The sequence below is a fragment of the Bidens hawaiensis genome, unplaced genomic scaffold (genome assembly GCF_021521415.1).
Source record: "Bidens hawaiensis isolate Kalapana, Puna unplaced genomic scaffold, B.hawaiensis_p1.1 tig00029054_1, whole genome shotgun sequence".
Classification (NCBI taxonomy): Eukaryota; Viridiplantae; Streptophyta; class Magnoliopsida; order Asterales; family Asteraceae; genus Bidens; species Bidens hawaiensis.
In genome coordinates, this window is record NW_027505145.1 from 41,185 (window position 1) to 64,469 (window position 23,285).

The following is a 23,285-nucleotide window of genomic DNA, read 5'->3' on the forward strand; positions in this document are numbered from 1 at the left end:
AATATTAAAACACCGTTGTTAGGATAAGAGTTATATATATATATATATATATATATATGTATATATATAAGCCGATAATTCTTTAATATACAGAAGATGATCAACTTACAATACCCCCATCTAAACATAAAAATAATAATAAGCTTAAGCTTAGTGAAAAAGGATATGTGTTGAAGTGAAGACAACTACGGTTGGTGGTGTGGCCGACGGTCAAGACAGTTGGAGTTTGAAGAAATCGAAGAGCCAAATTTGAGATGTCGATACTGAAAGAACCCAAGAAAGGGTTCGTTTGGCACTGTCAGTTTTCCCAAGATAATCACTGTAACTGATTCAAGTTGTCCATAACGACAGCAGCCAATAAATTGAAAGTTCGTTTCGCAATGTCAATTTTCTCAAATAAGCCCTGCAACTGAATGCCCTTTGCTGAATTCTGAATAATAATATATTATTCATAAATAAAATAATATTAATAATAATAATAATTATTATAAATAATAATAAATAACAAAAACAAAGAAAAGAAAAAAAAAGAAAAAAAAAAACAAACAACATAATAAGACAAACTGGTGGGTTTTTCTAGAAACACCCCATAATACGCCGCGTATAGAGCTATACGCGCCCTATACGTGTCGCGTATAGCTCTATACGCGGCGTATTAAGGGGGTTTTTTAGCAAAAGAGGGGGTGTCTCTAGAAAACCCGTTTATTTAAAACTAAAGAATACATTTATGTTTGGTATTAAAATTTTTAATTAAAAAAACAATTAGGTGGGTTCTACGTGACCCGGGTTCGATTCCTAGTGGTGGTGGAGTAATAATGAAGAGACTTGGTGTTCCATGTGACACAGGTTCAATTCCTACCTCCAGCATTTAGTTTCAGAGGCATCAGGGTGATGATGATAGACTAGGCGCTTAGGTGGCTTTCGTTAGTTGGATCTTTGAACTAACGAGATTTATCTCACCGCACCGTCGTGCCTTTGTGCAAGTGTTGGCGTTGGCCTTAGGCGAGGGTTGTTCCCAGATCGAAAAACGAATGCATCCTGATGTGTTGAATTTAGCCAGTAGCCTATTTGGAGGATCGTTGGCCAAAAAAATTATCAAAAGAGAAAAAATAGATTAAAAAGAAAAAGAAAAGTTAAATATAAAACTATTAATAAGAAAGATAAATGCATTTAATAAAAGAAGGATGTGAGAAAATTTTGTAAGAATGCATCTTGTGTGATACCATATGACATTGAGAAACCTTTATTTACTGTATAGTCCATATAGATTTATGTTTTCTTAGTTTATTTCATGTAAATTGTTGTGATATCATATGAAATTGAGAAACATTTATTTACTATATAGTATAGATTTATGTTTTCTTAGTTTATTTCATGTAAATTGTTTTTATATTGTAATCAATATTAATAAAAAGGGAAAATCTCATAGAATAGTAATCAACTTTCAAAAGTGTTCAAATTAGGCCACTGATGCATATTTTCCCCAAATCGGGTCACTAAATCTTCAAATCAAGTCTCACCGATTTTTGTGTACGTCAAGAAAGAAATGGATGATAAGATGTGGGTGTCGGAATTTGCAATATATGTAGTTAAATTTAAAAATTTTAAAAAAATGTTAATTATATTAAAATTTAAAAATAAAAAATAAAATTCACGTCGCCACTCAACGTCAACTTCAAAAAAAAGATAAAAAGATTTCCTATGTGAAACAGAAAAGAAATTAGCTAAAAAAACATGTTAAAACTTTTAATTTAATCAAACACGAAAATTGAGTGACCTAATTGGAACACTTTTTAAAGTTAAGTGACCTAATTGAAACACTTTTAAAAGTTGGTTACTATTCTATGAAGTTGCTCCTAAAACTTTATTATTATGCTTTAATTTTACGAACGGTGGTTCCACATAAAACATAGTCATGATGAACCCAATTCTAAATACACCTGGGAGCTCAACATAACCGGCTGTTGATTAAAAAAATAAAAAGTTAATTATAATGCACCAAAGGAACTTTCAAAGTCAAACATAATAATACTTCACTTGCTCATATGGGTAATGATCATAAGAGAACCATTGGCAAATTGAAAACTTTGAGAACCATTTTGGACCACTAAAAAATCATCTAAAAAAATATTAAAAAAATTATAAAACAAACAAAACCGAAAATTTTTAAAAAGTAAAAAAACCAAAATTCTTATATTTCATTCCGGTTTCATTAAAAAAAAACCGAATTTTTTTTCTTTTTAATTCGTATTATACATATACACATATGTATACTTTCATTTAATCTCTAGTTACGTAATATACACATATCTACATTATCATTTACCTTAAATTATACATATGTGTATAGGAAAAAACATGTGTGTACATATTATACATATATGTATAATAAAAAAAACCGATTTTTTTTCTTTTTAATTCGTATTATACATATACACATATGTATACTTTCATTTAATCTCTAGTTATGTAATGTACACATATGTACATTATCATTTACCTTAAATTATACATATGTGTATAGGAAAAAAACATGTGTACATATATGTACATATTATACATATATGTATATGTATAATTTAGCTAAACCGAGAATTTTTTTTTAGAAACCGGGATGATAAATAAGAACTTTGGTTTTTTTACTTTTTTTATTTTTATGTTTTTTTTTTGTTTTATGATTTTTTTAATTTTTGGGTTTTTTTATGGTCCAAAATGGTTCTCATAGTTCTCAATTCCCAAAAAGTTCTTACATGATCCTGATTGCTCATATTACACATGGATCTTATTGTTTTCGATATTAGTTTTCGCATTGAATTTTACTTCGTTTGACCTCAATTCAAACTGTAATCACTGCTTGGCAGTTGGCAAAATGCGTAAGTTGGGTAACAAGCCAAATCAGGTGTAGATAGAAACGAGCCCCTGTCATATCGGGTTGATACGTAATCACTTTTCTGGCAGCTTAAACTTCTATAATTAATAAATATCTACAATTATGAATAAAAAAGTACAGTGATTTTAACAAGTTTAATCTATTATCTCTAACCAACACTTCTAGATCTGACCCGTTAAAGTTTTGAAAAAAGAAAAAAAAAACAACTTCGCAGTCTCACAAAACCGTAAAAATAGACAGTTCGGTTTTATGTTTGAAAAAAAAAAGATTTTTCAAAGATTTTTCAGTTCGATTTTGATTTTGCGTTAACCAAAAATTGAAAAAACCAATTTCAACTTTAAAGTAATTTATAAAGAGCAAAGAATGGTGTAATCAAAAAAATTCCAAGTCCAAAGATGTAATAAGTATTAATTAACAAAAAAAACTATACTCAAGTTTCAAGCGGATTATTAGGGCCATAAAATTTCATACAAAAAATTTTAAGCTCAAATGGTAAAACCTAATAAATCGAAACCGAACCCATTACGGAAATTAAAAACCGAAACCAAATAGTTTTCAGAACCTCAAAAACCGAATTTTCGGTTCGGTTTGAGCCAAAAACTGATCCAAACACACCCCTAACGGACCCGCTCATAAGCAAACCAGTCATGACCGCTACTATAACTTTCCATCAACTTAATAAAAATATTACCATTACGTCCAATGTAAACCGCGGGTTGACCACTACTATAATGAGTCTGAGCACCAAAAGTTTGTATTATAAGCCAACGCAAGAGCCGCCAGCACACTTGGAACCCCGGCTGCCAAATGCATAGCAAGAAATGCCGAATATATGGTGCCTACGTGATCCGTTTGACTAGCAAACATGCAGTGGATTAAAAAGTAAGCTCCTTGAAGAACACTGTATGCATCGGGCCAACCTTAAAGAGAAAGAAGGAATTTGACGATTTGGCGACACAATTAGACATCCATGTTACTAATCCAAGATTTGTTAACTGGTCCGCCATCCCCACGAGTGCTGCAAACCAAGCCAATGTATCCCATGCGGATTTTTCACTTAGACAATCGTCCCAATTAAGAACTCCAAATAATAATAATATTGATAGTCCCAACATTGCGGTAACGACACTCGGTATTAAAATAGCATCCCTGTGTATTGAATAAACCACATTAGAACAAATGGGTAATTTTGCTATGGGTCTAAACTGGTCGGGGTGGATTGTGTTAGTCAAAACATATTTGTCCAAATCGTTTTTGTAAATAATTAGCTTGTCAAATATTTTTACAAGTAGCAATACAATTTCATGATCATAATCTACTTTTGTATCAAATGATTTAGGAGGTTAATTTTATGCATTAAAACTACATTTTTGGGTGAATTGTTACTGCATTCGACCCATGTGTTTTAAGAAATACACATTTTTATTTAGCCCGTTTGCCATTGACACATTGATAAGTAGCAGGATCGAAATTGCCACCTCAAGTCCTCAATACCCTAAAAAAAAAATACTATTCAGCCAATTACCTCTTAACTAGTAATCAGTTTGTCAAATATGATAACACTAATAATCTGCTTTTTGTATCAGATTATTAGAAGCCTTTAAGCATTAAAATCACGATTTGGGTGACTTTTTACTTATTTGACCCATTTCTTTTAAAAAGTACGCATTTTCATTCTTTTACTTCTAATTACCAAATGGGATCAGTTTTCTCATGTAACATAACCACATTCCACAAAATAAAAAATGTTAATAGTCTACCAAATGCCACATACACGAATACCCAAAGCGAGACAACAAGAAGCATAGTGCCAATCATAACCCACTCGTTAGTTGTAACAGGAGCCATTGCTTGAAGCCTCTTTTCAGCCATTGCTGGTGCTGCGGTGCATCAGGTGTATCTGTTGTTTCAGGTGGATAAATATTGTACAAAATGTATGAGGTTTAAAGATGAGGCAATAGCCGGTAAACTAGCAGCCTTGAACCATGAAACCCACAGGCTTGCAATCACCAACGCGAGTTCCTCGGCCAGCAGACACAACAGGTTTTGTTCTGCAGCCGTTAAAAAAAGCGCACTAGAATTGCCAGCACACTATCAATGCCAAAAATATGTACATAAATCATCAAGCTTTGTGCATCAATTCTTTACTTTCGTATTTTAAATTGTGCAACAAAACCTAATCGTTACTAGCGATGTGATACAAACAACTTTTAACGTGAGAAGTGTAAGAAGAATTAGAATAAGTATGCTAAAGCTAGAGTAGCTACTATTAGTGAAAATCCCCAAAATTGTCATTTTTTGACCAACCTTTTCCAATTTCAGCGATGATTTTGAAAAAAAAAACCCAAAAAACTAGCAATTTTTGTAGGAATCCGTTCGCGTATAAAACTAAAACACTTTTAATAAAAAGATTACAATACAAGGAATCAAACCTATCTAGGAAAGCAAGTAAATTACAATACGAATTACACCAGAAAAAATCAAAATTACAATACAATTGAAATAAAATAATGCAAGAAAGGTGTAGAAGAATGGTGTGGCCGAGGATTGTGTTTTACACGGGGCCCTTAAAACAAATTCCGGTCTCTTCCCGTTTTGTTTCCTAGGGTACAGCGGGCTAAGCAATATATACTGCCGGAGAGGGCTCTAGCACCCGAATAGTACCTTAAAGAAAATGATGAAGATGATCAAGAATGTTGGAATTCTTTAGGGAGAAAGTTGGAGAAAACACAAGAGAGAATGTGTTATTTGGTGTTTTTTGTGTGTCTGCAACCAAAGACCTCCTTTGGTATTTATACTAGTAGAAAGTTGAAACCATTCAACCATCATTAAAGAAAAAAGTGAAACACCCCAATCAACATTAATCAATGTATTTAAGTTTTGACCAAAACTTAATGACATGTTGAATGGTTTTGACTAAATCAAAGGAGTTTCAACTAATCATATAAAATAAAAAAATTCACAATTAAAAAATATATTATTTACACAAAATTTTTCAACAATCCCCACATGTGAAAATAAAACTCATTCATTTCCACACATTTTCCAACAACCCCCCACATGTGAAAACAAAACTCATTCATTTTCACATTGAGAGCAATCCATACATGCAAGTTTCTTAGATTCAATTCAACCGTTAAGCATTGCAAGATAGGTAGGTGTTACCATTTGAACCTTCCTTTGTGAAGCATACTTAGTCTTCTAGCGGTGTGTAGACACGATGTCTTTGAACATACCCCATTTATGTAGACGACAATACACTTCACACAACACTCTCCCTGGTCTGGCCAACCCCTCACTGTATATTATGGTCCTGGAACACTAGCCTGGTTCTGTGAGAGCTCTAGGATTTTTACCCCAAAATCCATTCAAACTGACCCTAGTTCTCTCTCACGTAGGTGATTCTCGCTCGAATCATTAAAGCAATAGGTTTGTTGATTTCCACAAATCATTAACCTTTATTATGCTTATCCTAAAAATTGTCACTACTTATTGTAGGTATAGACTAGGACATATTTAAACACCCTTATAGTTTAGGGGGTATATATTATAAAATATACTAGTTGTCCTATTGAATCTAGATCTTGGCATCTCCAAACAACTAGGTTAGGTTACCTCCATATATTTTTTTCCATGGGCTTTAGTCTCATTCCATAACTTGATCTCTCATCAACCCTCAGGTTGTTGGATCCATAGACATTATCTTTGACTTTGTAAAGTCAACAACGATAATTTGTAATTGAGATAAATTGTTTTAACGTGTTATTGACTCACAAGTCATTTTTGCCATTTGTCATTCCTAAGACTATAACTCATAATCTCTACCTGGATCTAGTTACATCGTTTAGTCTTTAGAATTACATGAAACGCTCTTCAAGGCTCAACACGTTTCCATCATGCCTTTGGTAAATTATATCAGAAATCTACCAAGATTCTGAATGTTACCAATTGGCATCCATATCTAATATTCTAGATAGACTTGTTATAACCTTGTATACTCCACTTGGTCACATGTTTGCAGTCTTTAATTGGATTACCAACATCTTTATTGCCAAACATTCCACATTCTTATCAAATTGCAAGTTACCCCCACATTTAAGTCTTATTGGATAAACTTTTCCAAGGATAAACTTATTCAATCAATAAGAGGGGTAATGAAAGGTTCTCCCTTTCACGCGAGGATTGAGAAAGCATTCTCAAAGACCATTTCAACATACCATAATGGGTTGTTTCTTAAATGGCTCATCCCCCACATTGCTTGCACTTTGATCCAGTTTAGGCAAATATGCCTTAATGTGAGCTTCCAACATTTACTAGCGTATACTCATGATTTAGTTATTCCGTTTTGACTTAATGAAGTTATACTTATGGTTTAGCCCATATAAGAATTCCTTCTTGTGTGTACCCATGTTATGAATGCTTTCTAAGTTAATTTAATCTCCACGGAGCATATAAATTAACAACTACTAGTCTAGCATGCTTTAGACTACAATACTTTAGCTTGCGAACAGAAGATGCATCATTCTGATTCTTCACAGCCTCAAGAGATACTGCACTATCTCTTGCCAATATTCATATCTTGGTTTAGACAAATTAATGAGACTTTATTCATCATCCCAACACCTTGGTATTAGGAAAGTCTCAAAAGTTAAAGTACATTACGCAAACATACTTAACTTCATTAGTCAAATTAAGATATATACTTTTGTTCTCCAAAAGCTTTACCATTACTCATAAGAACTTTAAACACGAGTCTTAAAACGAGTTAGTTTGGTGAACACATTCAACATAATGAATGTTACCCGTATAAGATCACTAAAATTTGAAATATAGTCAAGTATATTGACTATCAAACAAGATAGTTGCATGTGCCTAAAATGATGTATACATTTCCGCTGTTTGTTTCGTGGAACCCATGTATTGAGATACTCTCCTAAAATGAAGGATAAATCCTCTACATAGTTCAAACAACATTGATGGTGGTAGACGCAACTACAAATCCATCTTTATTGTAAGTCTCCTATAATAAATCACACACGGTTTATTAATCATTTACAATAGTACCATATATTTCTTTCATATGTTATAATTCACAAATGTGAATCTTCACAATGTTGATACTCTCAAAATATCTTGTATCCATGTTAATACACTCATCACATGGTGTGTGATGTCTCATCCTTGACATTTAATCATGGTGACAACTCACAAATTGTCTTTGTGCAAATATCTTCTTTCACTATTCGTTATACTATAAACATTTAATTAATTTCTATGTATGGGTAATCCGAAGATATTGAACCCAAACAATATTTGAAAGAAAATCAATAAACTGCTATAGTTCAACGAGTATCCATCTCTAGTAAGCTTACTAGAAAATATTATACCCTTTTGAGACGTTTGGGAACATATAAATTAACTCTCAAAATTAGGATACTTAATGTAGATAACCCAGTTCTACATTTTCCTATTGATGTCCAACGACCATCAATAAGTATCATGCTTCTCTTAGCAAGAAGATAGTTCTTAATTTTGAATCATTTTTCATAACAGAATACATGCTTCAAACAATAAGAACTATCCACGAACACCAAATGCCCACATGATTTCGTACATATCCGAAATCGTTCCCATGATGTCTTCAAGTGATGCAATTAGGCTCCCCCGCACAAGAGCTCTATGCAATCACAACATCACTCATTTGAGGTTCTCCCTAAGTGGTTCTCTCACATTGAACAACTATTAACTACATGCACATAGTTACATTTGAACAATTTAATTTGTTCACAACAACATCAAGTTGTTTAAAACCGTTCTAACGCCTTTGGGTTAATAAAAATTATTATGTAACGTGCTCGTTTTAATATTTATGCAACTTCTAACATGCTCGTTAGAATATTAACGGATTTGACAAAACCATTTTTTAAGACCCTTTGGTTTATACAATAAACTGCGTCTAACACGCTCGTTAGAAAATTAAACGCTTTAAACGAAACATATTGAAGCCTTTAAATCGTTTCTAACACACTCATTAAAAATAAAATAAACGTTTTTATAATTTTGGTTTTACAAAATCAAACCCTTCTAACATTAACATGCTCGTTAGAATATTAACCAATTTCTTATACAAATATAATTGTTTCTAACACGCTCGTTAGAGAATATAAATGCTTAGACAAAACGATTTTCAAGGCCTTTGGTTTATAAAATAAACTGTTTCTAATGCGCTCGTAAGAAAATAAGATGTCTTATACAAATATAATCCTTTCTAACACGCTCGTTAGAAAATATAATATATTTAAACAAAACCATTTCAAGGCGTTCGATTTATAAAACAAACCACTTCTAACCCGCTCGTTAGAAAATTAAACGCTTAGATAAAACATTTCTAAACTTTGGTTAATATAAATTAACCATTTCTAATATGCTCATTAGAAAATTAGCATTTAGATATCAACGTTTTAAAACTAAACCGTTTCTAACACGCTCGTTAGAAAAGTTAAATATTTAGACAAATATTTTAAGGCTTCGATTTATAAAATAATACTTATTTAACACTCCTGTTAAAATCGTTGACGTTTACACAAAACGTTCATTTATTTTATAACATTGTCAAACGTTTACAAAACATTTTAACCAATGTGGGTTATAAAAATACATAATTTTTAACACGCTTATTAGAGAGTAAAAGTGTATAAGCCTTTATTATTTTACAATAATGATATTTTTAAAATGTTTGTTAAAACTAAACGTACGCAAACGTTTTATGGTTTAGAAAATATCTTTTCTAAGACGCACATTAGAAAATACATGTTCCAAAACATTTGAAACCAATATTATTTAGTAAATAATAATTTCTAACACACTTGTTAGAAAGATAAAACATTGACAAATGTTTTATTATATGGGTTTTCAAAAAATACATTTTTCTAACATACTCATTAAAAAAAAACTCAATTGATTCAAAATGCATTTTGAAACATTTATATATTTTTATATATGATTCGACTTAACGAAACATAACCAAAACCCATAACTCGAATGTGTTTAATCAAAACATTCATTTTCGGATTCTATGTTGTTCTCCAATAGTTAATCCGACTCATTTTTATGCATACATGATTTATTTGAAAAATTATAATGAAAGCTTTTCAAATAACATATATTTTTAACCATTATGATAATCCAAGATCCTCATATTGTTATTACTTGAAAATAATAGATTGTTCTAAGAATTCAAGATCCTCAGATTCTTAAAATAATGTTACTCGATTACGATGACGTAATTTTTTCTGAAAAATAAACTATGCTAAGTTAGTTTTCGGAAATATTAATAGTGGTCGCTCCCACTAAATTAAGGTTACGCAAAACTTTTTAATCCGAACACTTGAATTAACCCACCGAAGGTGTTCTAAGTCCAACTTTGAAGGACCAAACAATGGGTTTTTCCTAGAGTTTAGCATTAAAAAATACGACTTGTAACCGGTTTCCGTTTCTACAAAGTCGCTCCTTTGATTAGAAACGAAAAAAATGTTTTTTAAAAACACAACCACGTGAAACAAAACTAGTTTGAGTCACACGAGAATGTTTTGAATACAAGAACGGATTTTTTTTAAAAAAAAATTTGTTTTAAGATTATAGGAATAAATTTGCGTATAAAAATAAAACACTTTTAATAAAATAATTACAATACAAGGAATCAAATGTATCTAGGAAAGCAAGTAAATTACAATACTAATTACACCGGAAAAAATCAAAATTACAATACAATTTAAATAAAATAATGCAAGAAAGGTGTAGAAGAAGAATGGTGTCGTGGTCTTTGTGGCTGAGGATTGTGTTTTACATGGGGCCCTTAAAACAAATTCGGGGTCTCTCTCCGTTTTGTTTCCCAGGGTACAACGGGCTAAGCAGTATGTACTGCCCGGGAGGGCTCTAGCACCCGAATAGTACCTTAAAGAAAATGATGAAGATGATCAAGAATGTTGGAATTCTTTAGGGAGAAAGTTGGAGAAAACACAAGAGAGAATGTGTTATTTGGTGTTTTTTGTGTGTCTACAACCAAGGACCTCCCTTGGTATTTATACCAGTAGAAAGTTGAAACCATTCAACCATCATTAAAGAAAAAAGTGAAACACCCCAATCAACATTAATCAATGCATTTAAGTTTTGATCAAACCTTAATGACATGTTTAATGGTCTTGACTAAATCAAAGGAGTTTCAACTAATCATATAAAATAAAAGAATTCACAATTAAAAAATATTTTATTTACACAAAATTTTCCAACAATTTTTTTCTCGTCGGGTCCAACATAAATGTCTCCGACGGATTAGATGGGCCTCTAAAATCTCGCAATATGTCATGATGTCTGGTCAACTGACGAAACACAAAGCTGTTTCGTCGTATGACATAAAACTTTTTCGTCGTTCGACGTAAAACTTCTTGTCTTCCGACGTAAAACTTCATCTTCCGACGTAATACTTCATATCAAAGGAGTTTTGACCAAAACTCCTTTGATCAAAACTTTTTCGTCGTATGACGTAAAACTTTTTCGTCGTCCGACATAAAACTTCTTGTCTTCCGACGTAAAACTTCATCTTCCGACGTAATACTTCATCTTCTGACGTAATCAATGCATTTAAGTTTTGACCAAAACTTAATAACATGTTTAATGGTCTTGACTAAATCAAACGAGTTTCAACTAATCATATAAAATAAAAGAATTCACAATTAAAAAATATTTTATTTACACAAAATTTTCCAACAATTTTTTCCCGTCGGGTCCAACATAAATGTCTCCGACGGATTAGATGGGCCTCTAAAATCTCGCAATGTGTCATGATGTCTGGTCAACTGACGAAACACAAAGTTGTTTCGTCGTATGACGTAAAACTTTTTCGTCGTCCGACGTAAAACTTCTTGTCTTTCGACGTAAAACTTCATCTTCCAACGTCACACTTCATATTCTACCTCTCAAACCCCTAAACCTTCATCTCCAAATTACTTATTTCTTCACATAGCCTTGCCTAGGATGGTGGATAATGGCCCCAAAATCGCCCAAATATGTTAGGGTATGGAGCATAATCGTTCTAGGGCTTTACCGGGCTTAAATATGGAAGAAAAAAACCTAAAATTCACGTTTTTCCGCCCAGGCGGCCATAAGCTACGGTCTCCCCACCGTAGGCTACGGTGGGACCGTAGCCTACGGTCTCTGCCCGCTGCCTTACGGTGGCAGTCCCACCGTACTGTTTTGCCCATAACTTCTTTGCTATAGTTCCGTTTTACGCCCCGTTTTCGGCCACGTCTTCGTCTTCAAATTCTCTATCATTCCATGCAATAAAATCTTCATTTCCACTCCATCTCATATGCTCCAATTTAGCTCCTTTAAGCTCCACTCACCTGCAAACATAAAAACACTCAAAGTAATCGTGTCCAAGACATATAAACACAGTAAATACACGATATAACTTACTTTACACACAATATTTCACTAACACATCATATTCCCACACTTATCCTTTTTCATCCCGAAAAAGATGTACAATGAAATCAGAACCGGAAACTGTTTTTACTAAATACTCAATTTATTTTTATTATTAGCAGATAACACAAAAACCGCGATTGTCGATATTGCTATCCACTTAAACCCATGCCCTAATTCTTACCGGGAAAAATAAGGTGCGACAAATTCATTAGTTTATATGATTAAGTGGAACCCACACATCAAAGCCCTGAAGCCGCCTTACCATGCTTCATTATGGTTTTACCAAGCTAAGCCACCCCAACTTGACTTATACCTTAAAGTCAGATGATCAAAACTATGCACAACCAGATGTACGATTTTAAGCCCATATGTAATAGCTAAAACAATCAAGGATATTATCGTCCAACCTAAACTTAAGCATCAAAGTTTACCAGAATGGCCATTAGATACAATTAAGGTGCAATTAGATAACTATTTAGCAAATGGTCCCCACTACATGGCATACTCCCGTTATCAAGCAACACCCCAAAGTCCATCTCCATAGGTGAATATGCACGAATTCATCTGTAGGGCTTACATATGATGTTTCCCTTGCGGTCTGTTTCTTAATGGTAATAAGACGCGAGCAAGGGTACCTCATATGACTAACAGCGTGGATGATCAAGTCAGTAGTGTAATTGTACTTTAAAAGCATGTAATGATCATGTTTAATGACTTATATTTGGAAGAAAAACTGCGGGTTTGCGCTTTGAGCTCTTTTAATATTCATAAATCCATTTAGGAGATATGAATACCCAGATGATATACCGCATAAAGACCCATGGTCTCCGTACCCTAGAGCATCCCATCAGTACAGGATTTAAGGTTATAAAACCATACATCTAAGAAGCGTTAACATCTTAAACTAAAAGCATTTTTATTTATGTTTATATCACAAGCCACCTGGCTACTCTAACGTTAAGCTTATCCAAGCATCGCTCAATAGTCTATTCATATTTAAAAATTTTCTTTTGGTGATCAAATCTAACAAAAGGCTTGAGTATGGCCCGACCTTTCATCCCAGTCCTTACACAGGCTTAGCTAAACAAACAAGACCCAAAGATGTTTCCCACTAAAATCAAACAATTAAAAGTTCAATTAAGCCAACAACCAAACCCTCCTTTCATTCTTAAAGGCTGAGCCTACCGACACATCCCAAATTAAGTGTATTATTGTTATTTTATTATTATTAATATTATTGTAATTTATTTGCTTTTTTCTTATTTTTAAAAATTTTGTTTTATATATATATTTTTTACTATTATTTTATTATATTTTTTACAAACAGTTCCATGTTTTCAATCATTTTCCATTGTGTGCACAAATTTAAATTCGAGACATTTTTAGCATTTTTCACATTTTCAACTCCAATCCCGTGTCCCCACACTTAGTTACATTGTCCCCAATGTAATTTTTCATTTAAAATTCGAGTGTGATACATGGGAACTTAAACATTTTAACAACCAAAGTAAAGGAAAGAGACACATGCACCTGATTCGAATCTCTCTTGTCAAACGGGTCCTGCTGAAAAGTATTGTTGCATACTTGACCCGAACTCCTTGAACTTTGATGCTACACTATATACTCCACCGAATCTTGACTAGACCACCATGAACTTCCCCACACATAGGGTTTAGTATGACTGCTAAACACAAACAAAAAGTAAAATGCAAAAAGAAAAACAAAAATAAAGAAAAACATAAAAAAAGGTCGGGTTGCCACCTGGTCAGCGCTAAGTTTTTGTTAAGGTTTTCAGCCAGACCGTTACCTGATTTGGCAGTTATGGTGATCTAATGGAACATTTACCTATCGAATTTCCTATAAAAGCTAGATAGTTGACGAGTCTCAACCCTGCTTCTTTCTTCGTGTTCATCAAGTCTGATGAATAAATACAGGCCGGTGTGAATGCTCATTTACCTTTGGAGTTTGCAACATATGCATGGTATTTAACAAGTCTAGCCCACACCCTCTTTCTTATCTTCGTAAAGTCAAATGTTGATTGGGGCTGAACCGAACATTTTCCCATCGAGTTTCCCATGCAAGCTCGGTATTTGACTTGTCGTGCCCAGACTTGCATCCTCATGCTTGACACATCTATAGTACCCATGTGAGACCACTTCTTACCATGTTGCCCAATATTCTTCATCTTCACCTTCCTTTTATTCGCATCCAAATCATCATACCATTCTTTATCAATATGAATAATGTGTAATGGAGGATGATTGGGATAATCTGAAACTATCTTAGTCTTTGATTCTTTAGCGGGTGATACCTCTTTGACTAGGTTTAAGTATTCAACTCTATGCTCCAACAACTCGGGATCCTCTCTTACTACATCATAATCATCAAACACGACCTGGGTTACTTCCATAACTAGTTCTTCAACAGTTTCTATGTCTTCAACATGGTCTAAACTTTCAATTTCATGCTCAAAAAAATCTGAACTCTCTCCCTCTATATCATCATTTTCAACCACAACCACGGCACTCTTTTACTCTTCAATGATTGACAGATTTGATGTGGTATTAATCTCCATAACCTCTTCTTCCACTTAGTGCTCTAAAATCCCTTGAACCTCATCTATCACTTCATTATCTACCATGGCATCACTAGCCAACTTCCTCGTTCTCGTTTAATTTGGGCCACCTCCTCTAATAGTTGACTCATTAGTTCATCTTGGGCAGCATTTGTTAGTACATGATTAACGAATGGGATCATGTAGACTTAACGAATGAGGGTGCATGTTGACTTAACGAATGGGCTGCATGATATGTAACGCATGGGATGTTAGTTTTAACGAATGAGCTTGTAGTATATATAGTGCCAGTTAGTTACACATAGTTACAACTGTTTTGTTTACGAGACACCGAATTGCACTGTAACTCTGCCGAAATTTCTAACGAGCTTCAACGAGTGATTATTTACATCTTATGCTCGTGCTCGATTTTTTTCGTTCATCGATTAGTACCGAAATGCACCGAAACAAACACCGTGCGTTTTCGGTTTCGTAGTTCAATATCGAGTTCATCGATCCTCATCGGGAAAAACAAGTGGTATCAAAGCTTTCGGTGCTCGATTCTACGTCTAATCGCTGGATCTCATGTTAAACCGTTGCTTTTAACGTGTTCGATTTTGATTCCGTGTATTTGTGTTCTTCGGATTAATTTTCGGTCGAATTGGATCAAAATCGGTTGATATTTTACGTATTTGATTGCTTAGGATTCACACACGATCGATTTCATGGCTGAATTGATGATCAATTTGATGTTTGGTGAAGGTTTTGGTTTTTCCGGCGAGATTCCGGCCTAATAACCGTTTTTCCGGCCATATAACCGTATTTTCCGATCAATTGCGTTATTCCGGCAGCGTCTAACAGAATTTTCCGGTGAGTTTATTTCTGACACAAATCAGTTTTTGTGTAATGTTCATTGTTTACGGTTGATTGATTAGAAACTAATTCAGTAACGATCGGTATTCCGGTGTAATATAATTTTCCAGCAACCCACGGTATTCCGGCTACCATTACTGTTATCTCCGGCTGAATTTGTTTTTCCGGCCAGGTTGTCTGACGTGTAACAGAAAATTCCAGCAGCGGCTAACCGATCGTTTCGGTGACACTTGATCTCAATTAACTTTTCCGATCACAAATTAGTGCAGGTCCTCACAAGTCAGATTTCGTTATAAAAAATTTGAGATGATGATGACGTCATTGAATGCCATGGATGTGAGCTTGGTTAATGTTTTACGTACAACTCAGGTGTGATTGAATACAATCTGGAAAGTTTTATTTTTAACAAAAGGAGTATTTTTGAAGTTTTGTCTCCAAGGGTAGTTTTGGCGTTTTAAGATTCAAAAAGTTTAAACGAGTAAAGTTCGAATTGAATTTGGGTTAGATATTCGTATTGAACGCCAGGGGCAGATTTGGAAAAGTATATTCGTGAGGGCATTTTCGTCCAAAATATTTGCTGTCCGCTGATAAACGAACTGTTTTAAGTGCTCAAACGGTCCAAAACTCACTGTTTACGTGCTGAATTTGGCTGATTCGTTGCTGAAAACGTGCTGATTTGTGCTGAAACGAGCAATTTTAAGTGCTGAAACGTGTTTTAAACAAGCTGAAATACACTGTTTTGTTGCTGTAACGTGCTGAAACGCACCGTTAACTTGCTGAAAGTTGCTGATTTGCTGTCAAAACGAGCTGATATTTGCTGATTTGATGTTAAAACGTGCTGAAAACGCACTGAAGTTGCTCTTTAACGTGCTGAACTTACTGAAAACGTGCTGAAACGTGCCGTTTTTAGTGCTGAAATTTGCTGACCTACTGTTAACGAGCTGCGGTTTGCTGTTAACGTGTTATTTTTCGAGTTCAGATCAAGAAAATATTTCGGTTTTCGATTCTCGTTTCGGTGTTCAGTTCGTTATTTGTTAAACTCCAAGATGACAAATTATTATGAGATTGGTCCTCATACTAAGTGCCCGAAGCTTTTTAGGTTGGATGATTTTTCAAAATGGGAACCGAGATTTAAAGCTCATTTCGGTTCTCTTTATCCAGAGTGTGTTCGCAATTTGAAAGATCTTTATAAAAATCCAACTGTTGGCAGTGATACTTCAGGAATTACTGAAAAGGAGTTCAAGTTTTATGATATTGATGAGAAGAAGAATCTTGAAAATGAGACGAAGGCATACTCCACTCTTACTATGGTATTATCTGAAAACATCTTTCATCAGTTTAACCATATCAAAAAGTGTGCTACTCTGTTTGCTCAACTAAAGGCAACAAGTTTGGGAAACACACTTGAAAGCAAGAAAACCATGTTGAAGTTTCGATTCAGAAACTATTCACTGCTGAAAAATGAGACTGTGGAAGATATGCTGAACCGGTTCTGTCAATTGATTGCTCAAATGTCAAATGTGAAAATGGAGCCGAGTGAATGTGATCAAATTGACAAATTAAAGAATGCATTACCTCCTTTCTACTCAACTTACTTGATGGGTCTCACAGAAAATGGGTATTTCAAAACATCAGATCTCAAATATATAGATTTTGTAGAAAAATTGAAGAAGTGTGTACTAGAATGTCAAAGCTCATCTAAAGCTAATCAAGAGCCTTCATTATCTGATGAGATTTCATCAGTGGAATCTTTTGATTTTGAAATGGATGAAGGGTGGTTAATGGATTTGAAGAAAGCTCATGTTGATGATGGTTGGTCTATGCTTGCAGATGAGATATCCAAGACCACCTCATCAATGAATGTTGATAAAGATCCAAATGCAATGGAAATTATCATGCCTACCCAGGTGATTCTTCCTGATAATCTTTATGAATCTTATGATTCCGTGCCAACATCACCTGAGGTATCTTCTAAACCATCTGAATCATTTGTTTGTGAAACTTGTGCTAATAATGTAAATTCATCTATTGTTGATGAACCTCAGAAAATTGATTGTTCTTAATGTGGTGAATACAACTCTAAACTTGAATCAATTCGTCACCACAATGAGCAATTAGTTTTTGAATTAGCATGTATTCGTGATAACTATCGACAAGTGGCTGAAAATAATAAAAAATCTAAAGATAAGATTGATGCCTTGTCGATTAGTAATCATGACTTGAAAGCAAATTTTGGATGTAAATTAAAAATCATCGAAATGCAGTTTCAAAAAATTTTGGAATTGAGAACCAAAATAACTGAGCTTGAAAATGAGGTGTTTGAGTTAAAGAATAAACTGGATAAATTTAGAAATTCATCTTTTCTTCTCAATGAAATCATTGAAGTTAACAGCAATCACTGAAAGTGTGGTAAAGCTGGTTTAGGGTTTGTTGAAATCCCTCCTCATTTTCAAAATGATTATACCATGCGACCAGACACGGTAGTTCTAAAAGAAGTGGACATTGACTATCCACTGACAGTAGATCCTCCTGTGACTGTTAGTAAGGTTAATATAATCAATGAGGAGAAAGTTAAACCAGATGATCCAAAAACGGCTGTTAAGAAAGAAATAAAGTGTTTAACTCCAAAATCTCATATTCAAAGCAATCTGGTTTTCTGTCAAACTAATGATGATATTCTTATTGAAGATGTGGTTGAACCAGTGGTGATTCACAAAAATGAAAATATACCTGTTGAAAATCATATTCTTTGTGAATCACAAACTGCCGAGAAATCAAAAACTGGTAAACCAAAAATGATTGTTACACCAAGGACATGTGAGAAGAAGGTTGTTTCTGAAAAGATATCAAAATTATTTTCAAAACCGAGTGTTAAGGGTAAAAATTAGAAGATTTATAAATTAAAAGGTGTTGACAAGATGTTTGCTGATGAGCTCTTTCCAATAGCTCTTGTTAAACCTGAGTGTGTTGAAACAGTTTATAATTGTGATCACTCGGATTTTCTTAATCGTGATGCATCAGTGATGCCTATTGGGGAAAAGACAAAGTTAAAATCAAAACCCCAAAAGGAATCCAAACCAGTTTTATTTCAACAAAACAAATTTGTCAAATCTACTGGTTCTGATGTATTGGAAAATTTTGCACAGTGTTCAAATCTTGAATTTTTCCAAAAGAAGAAAAGTGAGAAAATTCAACCCTCTGCGTCTAAGCTTGTAACAAAATCATCTTCGCCGTGGGTTGAAATGAGAAAATGTTTTTATTGCAATGTCAAAGGACATTTGATTGTTGATTGTCCTTATAGGAGAAAACTCAAATTGCCAGATGCTTTTAACAAGGTTTCATTAACTTTTGGGCAATCTGAGATACTGGAACAAAGGCTAAACAACAAAGAGTTTATATTAATTCATTGTTAAAGTCTCCTGAAATGTCTCACAGTTATGATAATGTTAAATTTTTGAGACAACAAGCTGATAAACCGTTACCAGCTTGGAAACCAAAGATTCCATCAGCCGTTGTTGATCATGTTGAGGATACTGGCCAACCCAAGACTATGGTCTGGGTTCCAGTTTCTCATTAAATTATCTAGTTTTTGTGCAGGGATATCCAAGAAGATCTATCAACGTTATATGGATTGTTGCTAAATCAAATTTGTTGATAGTGGATTATCTCGACAAATTGGTTTTGTTAACTATTGATTTGTTTGTTATTTGCAAAGTTTTAAAAATTCCTAAAATTTTCAATCGGCAAACTTGTTCACCATTCATATTTTAAATTGCAAGATTTCTTTTTGGTGAACAAGATCTTCAAAAGAGTTATCCATGTTGGAAGATCGTTTTCATTTTTTTGTTGTTTTCTACAAATATTTGTTATTGTTTATATTTTTAGGGGGAGAAATCAGAAAGTACCAAAATAGTGTGTTTTCTGTCTGAAAAAAATATAAAAGTACAAAAATATGCTGTTAATTTTGAAAAATATAAAATTTGAGAAATGTGATCCGACATATATGGGAAATGATAGTACATTGACTTAGCGGACCTAACACATGAATAAAGTAGACTAAAGAGTGTCGTAAGAGCAATTGCATGATATGTATGATTAGCTTAACAGATCGTATAAGTGCTGAAAAGATATAAACCTAAATGCTTGCCAAATCTAGTGGTGTTACATCTTGATGCATAGTTAATATCTGTATTAAGTATCAAAAAGTTTTAAGATTGCTGTGTGTACATGCGTTCATTTTTGAAGAAATTCTGCTTTGTTTTATCTTTAATTTTGCAAAGAAATTCAACTTCATTTTTTCTTTATTTTTATTCAAATCTTGGATCCTCTCCTGCGTGATAAGATTATCCGACCTGAGGGTTAAGATTTGGATATTCTGCTTTATTTTCTTGGTGTTTCGTATAAAATCTTGGACTTTCTCCGCGCGATAATACGGGATTATCCGAATTGAGAGTTAAGATTTTATGCAACTTCAACTTATTTTTATCTTTTTATTTTGTTAAAATGGAACCTTATCTGCATGTATTAATACCTATATTAAAGGAAAATTTTAACTTTCTGCTTTATTTTCTTTTTATTATTTTTGCATGAGTCACAGCTAATCATTTCAAGAAAGGAAAATTATGTACATGTGAAATTCACTGTATAAAAGATATAAAAATTGTGTCTGATAGGTGGGATCCACATAAGATTTGTGCTTAATTGAACCTTAATACGTATCGTAAAGTTACTGAAGTATCTGTTTAAAGTTTAAAGTGGACAATTATATCTGCAGTCATCATTGGGTTACGCGCATAATAATGTCAAAATTGAAGTGTCGTTTAGGACGTTACTAGTCAATATGATCCAATGTCGCGATCTTTCTCACAAATATATGTATTGCTTACATTTGCTGCTTTAATTTTCTTTTCATTATTTTGAGAAAAATACAAAAAAACTTTAGGTGTGTTTTGGTATAAATTTTGAAAAATCAAAAAATATTTTGGGTGTGTTTTAGCATAAAGTTTGTAAAAACCAAAAAGAATTTCTTTCCAATTTATTTTTGATCTTCCGACAAGTGATATACATTTTCAAATTGTTTTTGCCGAGTTACAAAAATGTTTTCACCGTTACACATTCTTGTTCATATATTTTGTGCTTAAATGCTAAATCAAGTTAAACTTTACGGTTTATTGATGGAATGTGTTGATTAACTGTAGTTTTGACTGAGTGATGATTATTCAATCCTTGAATCTTTTCAAGATGGTGAATTTAAGGTATGGCAGAGTATTCGAGTTAAGAGAGAGTGAAGATGCTGATCGTGTGTACAAGCTTGTTGTTGATAAAGATTGGAGACGTACAGCTAAAGCCAAGGGGGAGTTTGTTAGTGCATTTTCTTCATGGCATTATATGTATAAAGACATACGTGAAGACTAGCTGAAAGTTACAAAGACAAAATGCTAAATGAACTCCAGCAATTGTCAAGGGGGAGTTTGTTAGTACATGAAATGCGACAAGTGCTGGGAGTTAAACCGACGAGTCGCTTTGTCGATGCAAAAGTTAATGAATGGAAGAAAGCTTAACGAATGTGAATGTCATGTATGATTAACGAATGTACATGTATGCATGGCTAGTTAATGAGGAATGATTGAAGTGCTCAAGTCAACGAATGAGATGCTGAAGACTACATGATTAACGAATGAGATCATGTAGACTTAACGAATGAGGGTGCATGTTGACTTAACGAATGGGCTGCATAATATGTAACGAATGGGATGTTAGTTAGTTTTAACGAATGAGCTTGTAGTATATATAGTGCCAGTTAGTTACACATAGTTACAACTGTTTTGTTTACGAGACGCCGAATTGCACTATAACTCTGCCGGAATTTCTAACGAGCTTCAACGAGTGATTATTTACATCTTGTGTTCGTGCTCATTTGTTTTCGTTCATCGATTAGTACCGAAACGCACAGAAACAAACACCGTGCGTTTTCGGTTTTGTAGTTCAATATCGAGTTCATCGATCCTCATCGGGAAAAACAGCATTAGACGTTTCCTGAAGCTCTAACCTTTGATTTATTGCATTATTATGAGCTTCTTGATCTTTCTTCATCTCCTTCAAAAAATCCATAACGTCTTTCATAGACTCTTCATTGTTACCTGAGGAAACTTCTTGATCCTGCTGACAATTCATTTGATAAGTACCCCCATGATTATAATACTGAGGAACTTTTTCAAATATCAGTTTGGGGTACTCATCATAATATTAGTCTTCCTCCTCTTGGTAACATACAAAAGTTGGCATATCAGGTCCATCACTATATATTCACTTGATTCATAGTAGCTTTGAGGGTTGTATGAAGGTGGCTCATGGTAAGGAAATGAATGGTACGGATAAGCATCTTTCACGAACTCATATCCCTCATGTGGGTCATAAACCCAACTCCCTATCATTGTGAGTTACCTACACACATGAAACACATAGATACCAAGCGTAAAATCAAACAAATAAAAGAATAAACAAAAACAAAAACATAACAAAACACTAAACTAGCACTCTGCGCGTTGATTCCCTGGCAACGGCGCCATTTTGAAATTAATTTGGTTGTAAAACAATTTAAGAAAACAGTGACTACACTTCAGGTTCAGGTAATGCAATGAACTGATTGATGATAATTTATACCAATTGGGAAATCACATAAACATGATTCGTTTATTAACATAGAAAATGATTACTAGTCACAATAGTTTGGTTATGATGATTCACAGAACTTAATCCGAAGAATTGACACAAGTGATCACGGTCTACCTAATTATCAATTCATTAATACAAAACTAAACATCTATCAATGATTAATGGCAAACGGTTCAATGACGATAAGAACTTAATCCTAAATGGTGATGAACACAAACCAAATAATTGATGATAAACGAAAGTCCCAGAAAACAACTGTTAATTGGTTCCAATAAACAAATAGATTCAATCAACCAAAAGATTAATCAAAACTAAACCCCGATACATGTAATGTTCATAAAAATAATCAATTCATATGCAGACCCTACACCTGAAGTGGTCACAAGTGGTTTAGCCTTGCCTCTTCATCATGATTAGCTTGATTATGGATTGGAAGGATGAAACCATGGATGATTTGGTGATTGAGAGGTGTTAGGATGGTGGATAATGGCCCCAAAATCGCCCAAATATGTTAAATATGTTAGGGTATGAAGCATAATCGTTCTAGGGCTTTACTGGGCTTAAATATGGAAGAAAAAAACTTAAAATTCGCGGTTTTCTGCCCAGGCGGCCGTAAGCTATGGTCTCCCCACCGTAGGCTACGGTGGGACCGTAGCCTACGGTCTCTGCCCGCTGCCTTACGGTGGCAGTTCCTCCGTACTGTTTTGCCCATAACTTCTTCGTTTTGGCTTCGTTTTATGCCCCGTTTTCGGCCACGTCTTCGTCTTCAAATTCTCTATCATTCCATGAAATAAAATCTTCATTTCC

General features: G+C 33.8%; 1 pseudogene; it reads right to left on the bottom strand.

The window, feature by feature from the left end:
• Window positions 1–316: 316 nt before the first annotated feature.
• The window catches only part of LOC143611065 (dicarboxylate transporter 2.1, chloroplastic-like), a 41,262-nt pseudogene continuing 18,293 nt past the window's right edge, over window positions 317–23,285 (bottom strand).